The sequence below is a fragment of the Schistocerca serialis genome, chromosome 4, assembly GCF_023864345.2.
Source record: "Schistocerca serialis cubense isolate TAMUIC-IGC-003099 chromosome 4, iqSchSeri2.2, whole genome shotgun sequence".
NCBI classification, from domain to species: Eukaryota; Metazoa; Arthropoda; class Insecta; order Orthoptera; family Acrididae; genus Schistocerca; species Schistocerca serialis.
In genome coordinates this window covers 752,837,780-752,846,774 of record NC_064641.1, presented here as the reverse complement: position 1 = coordinate 752,846,774, position 8,995 = coordinate 752,837,780, and positions in this window count along the sequence as shown.

Sequence of the window (8,995 nt, the reverse complement as noted above, 5' to 3'; positions counted from 1 at the left end):
TAAAGATACAGAGTCATGATCTGAAAATGGAAACGCTGTAACAGCACATGATTCTTCTGTAGTTTTAAAGTTGACAAAAATATTGTCAAGACATGCTTTATCTCTTGTGGGCCTGTTATTGATTGAGTGCAAATTGCACTGTCTTAAAAGGTTTTTCAACTCAGTCACAGTACGTTTATGTGTTGTTATATCAAAATCTGCATTCAGATCTCCACCAATTACTATGTCATAATGCAACCATCTGGTTCCTCTTAGTACATCTAACAGCATGTCCAATTTTTCTAGAAATACATTGATGATACCCTTAGGTGACCTGTAAAGGGATACTATTACTAACTTAAGACTGTCCATAACTATACCAGTGGCTTCAAAGTTCTGTTCCTCACATAAATAATCTAGGTCCAACTTAACAATGGAGCAACTGAATGACTGATTAATATATATTGCCACACCACCTCTTATATGCAGTTTTCTACAGTAACTATTTGCTACATTATAGTTATCAAGTTTGACAACTGTAAGTACACTCTCAGTAACCCAATGTTCACTCAGACAGAAAATATCAAATTTGTTATCTAGTCCAAAACTGTTTACAATAAATTCTTTATCTATTAGTCCTTGAACATTCAGATAGCAAATTTTAAGATCATAATTGTTGTTTATTTTAGATTGAACGTTTTGTTGTGAAATTTGTTACACTACTTATCTCCTGGGCTGCTTCATCCTGCTGCCTTCCACTAAAAAATCATTTAGACGGACAGGAGGTGCTGTTTTCCGTCTACACGTAACACTTGATGCTGCTTCTCCTGCTGCAATTCTCATTTCTCCTTTTAGAGGCACTATAGTTACTGTTGCTGGTGAAACTTCTGCTGTTGATGCTACTGTTACTTCCTTTTCCACTGCTGCTACTGATAATGCCACTGGTGACTGTGACGCTTTACATGTTTGCACAGTTGTAATTTTTTCATCATAGGGTGTATCTGCAGATGTTTCTTCCTCATATGCTGTTGGTGCACTTTTCTGTTATCATTGGCAGAAAACCTGTTGCAGGTAGTGCTATTTTTACATAGGGACCCACTCCTGCTGTCTTTATCACCTGGAGAATTTCTTTCGCCAGCACTTTCTTGCCTAGGTTGTTTCTGTGCAGTCCATGTCTAGTAAAATGCTCTCTTACTGAACTCGTTGCTTCAATGAAAGTTGTGTGCACAAAACCGCTACAAATCTTCCTGAATTTCCGATTTGTCGCGATGATTTCTTTGTTTACACACGAATCTTCCGTTAAGTCGTGTCTGTAGGGAATGTTTACAACAAATACCTTCGCCTGTGAAATTTTTCCTAGCGATTCTTTCAGTGTTCTTACAGCAAGGCTGCTTTCATTTTTATAGACATCGTTTCCCCCTCCGATTATGACACAGTTGACGTCGCTTTTCACGGAACTTTCACAGTTTTTCAGCACTTCTCGTAGAGGAGCACCAGGTTTCGAAATTCCAATCACTTTATATTCGGACTGCATATCAGACATGATTGTAGCCAGTCCCTTGCCATGACTCGTCGATAATATGTATATTTCTTCCTTCTTCTTCTCTGTTTCCTTTTTTGTCTCGTGTCCAGTTTTATTACAAGTTGCTCTCACACGATTTTTTCGTTTAATAGTATTTGATGGTAACGTGTTTCTGCTGGCACTTTTTTGTTCAACAGATCTTTCCGAACAGTTACCTGTTACACTGAGATTTTTTGTCCGTGATTCTGAGCTGTCTGCACTTAGAACATCGTATTTATTCATTAGTGGAACACGAAAAACATTGGTATTTAAGACAGGTCGAGAGATTTTCTTAGGCCTAGTATATACACACTCTCGTTTGCCTGTTTGCGTATCTGTGGGAAGGTCCATATAGTCGATCAAACTTTTCAGCATTTCTGCATATTGTCTAGCTTTACTTAAGTCACTTTGCAGTTCTTCCCTCACACTTATTTCGAGTCCAGCGTTGCACATTTCAAATGCAGTTTCAAGACCTTTGCACTCAGTTCCACAGTCACATGTAGGCCTATGTTGACCGAGATTTGCTTCCACGAAACAACAAGAATGATACCATTTATGCGCCACTACACATATTTTAACACCTTTTATCACTTTTTTTGCACATAGCATACAATTCACTGACGGTAATTTACCGATATTCACGGAGCGATTTGCCACTACATTCATATACGCCGCCATCTTGCAATTCTACTACAAGACAAAAATTATAGATGCTATTACTTAAAACTGTGTCAAGAAATGGGTCATTTACAAGAAAAGGATCTACACTGGAGGAATGTAAAAGAGAAACTGAATAATAAGGCAGATGGAAATCTAGGGAAGTGTTATACAATATACAAAGGTGTGCTATTTCATCGGCAGGTGCTGTAATCAAACTGATGGAGCATCTGTATACCTGAAGATTCTGTAACTGATTTTATTAGGTTTACACTTCACATAGGGGGTCATTGTGGAGTAAAGAAGTGTAGTGAGAAAATTATGTCATATTGGTACTCTCCAAATTTGTGCCACTAGGTGTAATGAGTAATAAAAACATATATCATATGTCAGGAGGTCAAACATGCCTGAATAAATTACATCCTATCATTACAACAAAACCACTAAAATTGGTGTCACTTGAAACAGCTGGACCATTTTGTCAAGGAAGGGGAGGTGTCTAATATTTGATTGTTGTGTACGATGTCTTTACAAAATACATATGTATGTATCCTATGGAAACCATTTTAACTAATACAATTATTAGAAGGATAGTATAGGGCTATTTTTCTAGAATAGGTAAATCTAAGGCCATATTAACTGACAGTGCATAATATTTTAAAACCCTAAATGGAAAACCTTTCTCAAAGAACAACAAGTAAACTACATTTTAGTAGCCCGATTTCACCCAGAAGCAAGTCCAAGTGAACGTATATTCAAGCAGTTTAATAACTTTATTAGAACTTACATACCAAACAAGCAAACAAAATGGGTAGAGTATCCTACATTGCTCCCTTTCAGCACACAGTTAATAATTGATCACATCCGTCTACAGGATTTACACCTACTGAACTTGCTCCCTTTCAGCACACAGTTAATAATTGATCACATCCGTCTACAGGATTTACACCTACTGAACTAATGTTAGAGAAAAATGAATTTGATGAGTGGTCAAAACCATTGCCACATATACCAGTACACGAACCATCATTCAAAGAGAAAATAAGACATGCAGCAAATATTCTGAGTGAGGAACCACAAAAAAGGAAGGCCAAGTACGACAATAATTTAAACTGGATTTGAACCTTTCAGATAGGAGACAAGATATTGTTACAAACACATCCAAAATCCAGTAGAGTTAAAAAAGTAAATGAGAAGTGGGAAATACTATATCCACAACCTTTCATAATAATGAACATTCCACATCCGGGATGCTATTTGTTAGCGTATTCCAAATCAGGAAAAATCAAAGGATTGTATGCACACAAAGTTATGAAGAATTTTCATTGCTGAACACAGGAAGCTTGGGATAAAAGGTAGAAGAGTGTAAATATGTAAATAGTTAGTAACAAGTTTAAATATAGTTAGTAATAATTTTAAATTATGAGCATTGTCCTGAAGGCAGCCACGTGGATAAAGATCCATTTTGCATCACTACTAGGGAACACACCTGAATATTATGTGCATAATATGTAACTTCACTAGACCCTTAAATTATCTGGGGGCATGTGCTAAATAAGACATATACATAGACAATGCTACTATGTTATGATGTGACGAGAGTTAGGAATATTTTATGAGAGGCAATCAATGCACATAAATTGTGTAGCATACTTGTGGATACCACTACATTAAGCTACATGACATACACAAATATACATGAATATACACAGCTGTGTACAATGCAGTGACCTACCACCTAACTGCACCTAGGTAAATACAATATTTACACTAAATCTAAGTTAACAAGCACACTAAAACTAAGATAAACACTATGCCTACATCTATAATCTATAGGATAATAAAAACGAGCTACTTTCAATGGAGAAGGGGGCTATATGAAGGAGAAACTGTATAAATTATTAAATACAGCACAATAAAGTTATGCTCAACTGACAACAGGCAAGAAGCATAAACTTAATTGAAATACTTATAATCCAAAAGAATACAAATATAAACATGTTATTTGGTCAGCAGATATTCTTTGTCTAGGAACTCTTTGTGTGAATGAATATGCATGCATGAACCAGCTGGTTGACCTATGGGAAACTAGAATGTACTAGTGAATTAAATATGTATATCTTTATTTTGATAAATATGATGGAAATGATGCTTCGTACATTCCACTTTCTATAAAGGGAATATATGATTAAGGCAGAGATACCAATGGTTGGCCCTGCTTGTAATGTAGTTATGAGTATTTTCTATGAAAGTGTTTTATGAATGGGAAAATAATGATTAGGGAATCCTAGAATATTGGTATGTCAAAGGAAAAACAAACACAACTGCTAGGAGAGCAGAAAGAATATTTAACCTTAGCTGCGAAGGAACACAAAATGCCATGTCAGTTACTAATGTACTCTAAACTCTACATACCTCCACATACACACAAATGTGAGTAAGCCCATATACATGAATGTTATACAGTGTTATGAAAAGAAGTGTCCAAATGAAGTAAGTATATGCAGTTGTCTTAGACTATTAGTGACACTTGCTGAAACCACTGACACATGACACAGTGATATTTTGGACATTATGCTAAACAAATTAGCACATAAAAGAAAACTAATCAGTTGTACAAGGAAAATACAGTTGCATATGAGAACTTGTCCTGTATTGACATACAACTTTGAAAGATGCAGCAAAACATTTATGTCACAGATTATAGCACAAAACACAAGAATAAATAGTAACAAAACATATTATTGAATGCCACATGGGTGGAGTGAGATGCTGAACAGCCTGCATGAGTGAAGTATTGACAATCAGTTAAGCCCTGGTTGATGATATGAAGTAACTTCATGTTGAAATAGTTTGTCTCCCTCGTGAATAGTAATTCTTTCTATTCTTTTTAATCTCTGTACTATACACTATCTTACACTGAACTTCATGGAAAGTTATATGCTCTGTTGTTAAGTATGAGGGCTATTCAGAAAGTAGGGAGCATTTCCGTCTGGTGCAGCTAGGCACGTGCCAATTGTGTATATTTTGGTATTTACGTGCTTGGCAGTTCAGTCGGCATCCATCCGTGACAGCGGGAATGTCTCTGCACATTTTATTTAATTTTTTTTAATATATATATATATATTCAAATTTGAAATTTGTGTTGCAATCGAAAATCCTGCCAGTTGTGAGGTGTGGTCTGTGATACGGTTTTTGTTGGCAAAAAATCTAAAACCTATATAAATTTATCATGAACTGTGAGAAGTGTATGGAAACAATTTACTGAGTGAATGTTCCATCCGGAAATGGTGCATTCAGTTTAAAAATGGCTGAACCAACGTTCATAATGAAGAGAGGAGTGGACACCCAAGCATTGTGACTGACGATCTTGTCGCTGAAGTTGATGAAACGATTCATGAAAACTATCGCTCCACAATAATGTAGCTTTCGCTTTCTTTTCCACAAGTTTCATGGACTTTATTGTTTGAAACTGTCACTCAAAAACTAGGGTACCACAAATTTTGTGCATGATGGGTGCCCAAAATGATAACAGAGCACTATAAAGAACAGTGAATGGGGGCAACATTGACAGTTCTGGAGGCCTACCACAAACATGGTGATTCATTACTGGATTGAATCATAACTGGTGATGAGACTTGGGTGAAATACATCAATTGTGAGACAAAATTACAATCCATGGAGTGGGGACACACAAGGCCCCCCTCCCCAAAAACCAAGAAAATGTTTGCAAACCTTGTCAGCAAGGAAGTTGATGGCGATTGTGTTTTGGGATAGGCAATGTGTGCTTCTTATAGATTTTATTGAACATGGAGCAACCATAAATTCTGCCTGGTACTGTCAATCTTTTCACAGCCTTAGAAGAACAGTTAAAAACAAACGCCGAGGAAAACTGACATCCAAAATTTTGTTTTTGCATGACAATGCCTGATCTCACATGGCAAACCGTACTAAAGAACTCCTTAATTCATTCAAATGGGAAATTTTCCCTCATCCACCCTACAGCCCTGATCTTGCACCAAGCGACTTCCACTTGTTTCCCAAGATGAATAACTGGCTTGCAACACAGTGCTTTGATGACAATGTGTAACTCCAGGCAGGCGTGACTCACTGGCTGAAGTCTCAGACAACAGAATTTTATGACGAAGGTCTTTCAAAGCTTGTCCACCGCTATGATAAGTGCCTCAATGTGTTTGGTCACTATGTAGAAAGGTAGTGTGTCAGTCACTCTTTCAGACTTATATAATAATATGTATTTCTTGTACTTAATTTCCTTTTTTAGTGCCAAAATGATCCGTACTTTCTGAATAGCCCTCGTATAATGGATGCAAATGAGTCAGTTAATTTTTCTTTGGGATATAGAGTGTTGAGATGGTGCACAGACATGACCATCAGGATGAGGAAACTTGTCCTTGCCCGTAAGATACAAATGTATGATTATAGTATTATTTTTACATCTTATTTTGAAAATATTATTTTGATTATAATTATTGTACTGTAAGTGATATATTGTAATGTACTTGTTGGAAATTAATGTTCAAGAATCAAGGAAAGTGTTAGTGATCAAAAGTTATAAGCAGATGATATGCGAACAGGTGCATGTGAAAATTCTGTGGTGCTATGTCAAGTGATAAGTGATGTGTCATTAGAAAAAAATTGGTGATCAGCACATCAATGACAAATGGATGCACATTTTAGGGAATTTCATGAACACAGAAGACAATGATTAAAAAAGAAGAGGATGATCTGGATACTTACCATATAGAACTCCAGGACTGGTATGCTGTACATTGGGTACTTTTCGGCTTTGCAACTCCACACAAGCTGTTGTATGTCTTAGGACGGAATATTTCCACCTGATGCTGACAATGCATCAAGCCATATAAACTGTCCATGGTTATTAATCATACGCATTGCTGAGGTAGCTACCACTGAGCGCAGAGAGACTGCGCTCAACAGTGGGATTTGGGAACATAGCACAAATGATAATAATCCAAAAAACACTTTCACGAATTTGAATAATGAGATTTGTATGCGAGAAACATTATATAAAACACCCTGTATAAACTGTATAGGCTGAATATTTGAATTTGGAAATGTTTGGGAATGTCAATGAACACCTGAATATGTTCAGATTTACCTGTCTTACTATCTGTATTTTACTTGTTTTTTAACTTTTGTTCCTAGTACATAAGTTATTCATAAGAGATTTTTAACAGCCACATACTTTCAAAGAAATGGTCCCTAATAAAGTATTTCTCTATCCCTGGACCAGATGAAAATTTTAGACATAAGTATAATTTCAAAGCATGTAAAAAAACAGTAACTCTGTTCTTTGTCTAAAATCTCTGTTAAATATATATTTTTATAACAGACATACCAGCTGTTTGCCATAATCCATAAAAATGATAATATTTCTTATGGCCCCAGGGGGGGGGGGGGGGGGGGGAGGGGGGGCGAGTATAGTGTATCATTCAATCATACAACACCTGCTGAAGGGTAATGTCTAAAATTATATGATTCTTTTTGATCAACACTAAAAGATAATCAGTAACAAGTACGGAACAAAAGAAAAACAAGAAATAATATTTTAAACTTTACTTTTACTAAACCCGAAAAATGTTATAAGCGTTTTGATCATGAACATTTTGTGTTACTGAATAATTATGATTACAATTAGATGACACTGTGGCCTACCCTGCATTATACAATTTGAGTGTCTTCTCATGAACACTATGGAGGTTGCTATATAGAAAAAAAAGCTTTTTTATGAATAATTAGTAGAAATTACCTTGTCACAAATGCAAAAAAGCGTATCATTTATAATGTACTGCTGCTGCACATATATCAGGAGTGTAGTGGCAAGAGAAAGAAAATTAACTTTGGTAAATTTAGGCAACATGGTCAAGAAAAGAGAGATACAACATCATGGCTATAAAAAGACATTGGAAGAATTTTCTTCAGGCATGAAACAAAATCACTGCACGAGGGCTCCATAAGAAAACGCAAGAAACTGTACACACCTTCAAGGAAACAAGCAAGATTCCAAAACTGACTCAGGAAACAATTGTAATGAATTTTGGGACATACATCTAAGTTACCAAGGCCAGTCACATCAGTATATCATTGCCATTACTAGTATACCATATAAATTACAGTATACTAATTCCATCTGTGACTTGTTTAAACTGTAGTTGTAGGATACTACATTGTTTCATTTTGTGAACTGCAGAATTTTATGTTTTTTTATATTTGAAGCAAGCTGCCAATCTTCGCACCAAGTTGAAATCTTATCAATATCTGACCGAATATTTCTACAGCTTTTTTTCAGACAGTATTCCATTATAGATAACAGTATCATTTGCTAAAAGACTGAAATGTCATTAATATACAACATGAACAGCAGGTTCCCAACACACTTCCCTGGGGCACACCCAAAGTTAGTTCTCCATCTGTTGATGAACCTCCCTCCAAGAAAAGATGCTGCATCCCCCCCCCCTTTTTTTTTTAAAAAAAATCCCTCAATCCAGTCACAAATTTCGCTTGACACACCATACATTCATACTTTTAATAATAAGTGTAGATGTGGTATTAAGTAAAAAGCTTTCTGGAAATCAAAAAATGCGCCTTGATCCACGGCTTTCGGGATGTCACTTGAGAAAAAAAGTGAGATGGGTTTCACATGATTGATGTTTTCTGAATCCATGCTGTTTGAGATATATCATTACATTTGAGCTCAAAATACATTCCAAGGTTTAACAACTAATGTACGTGAAGGATACTGGATGCAGTTTTGTG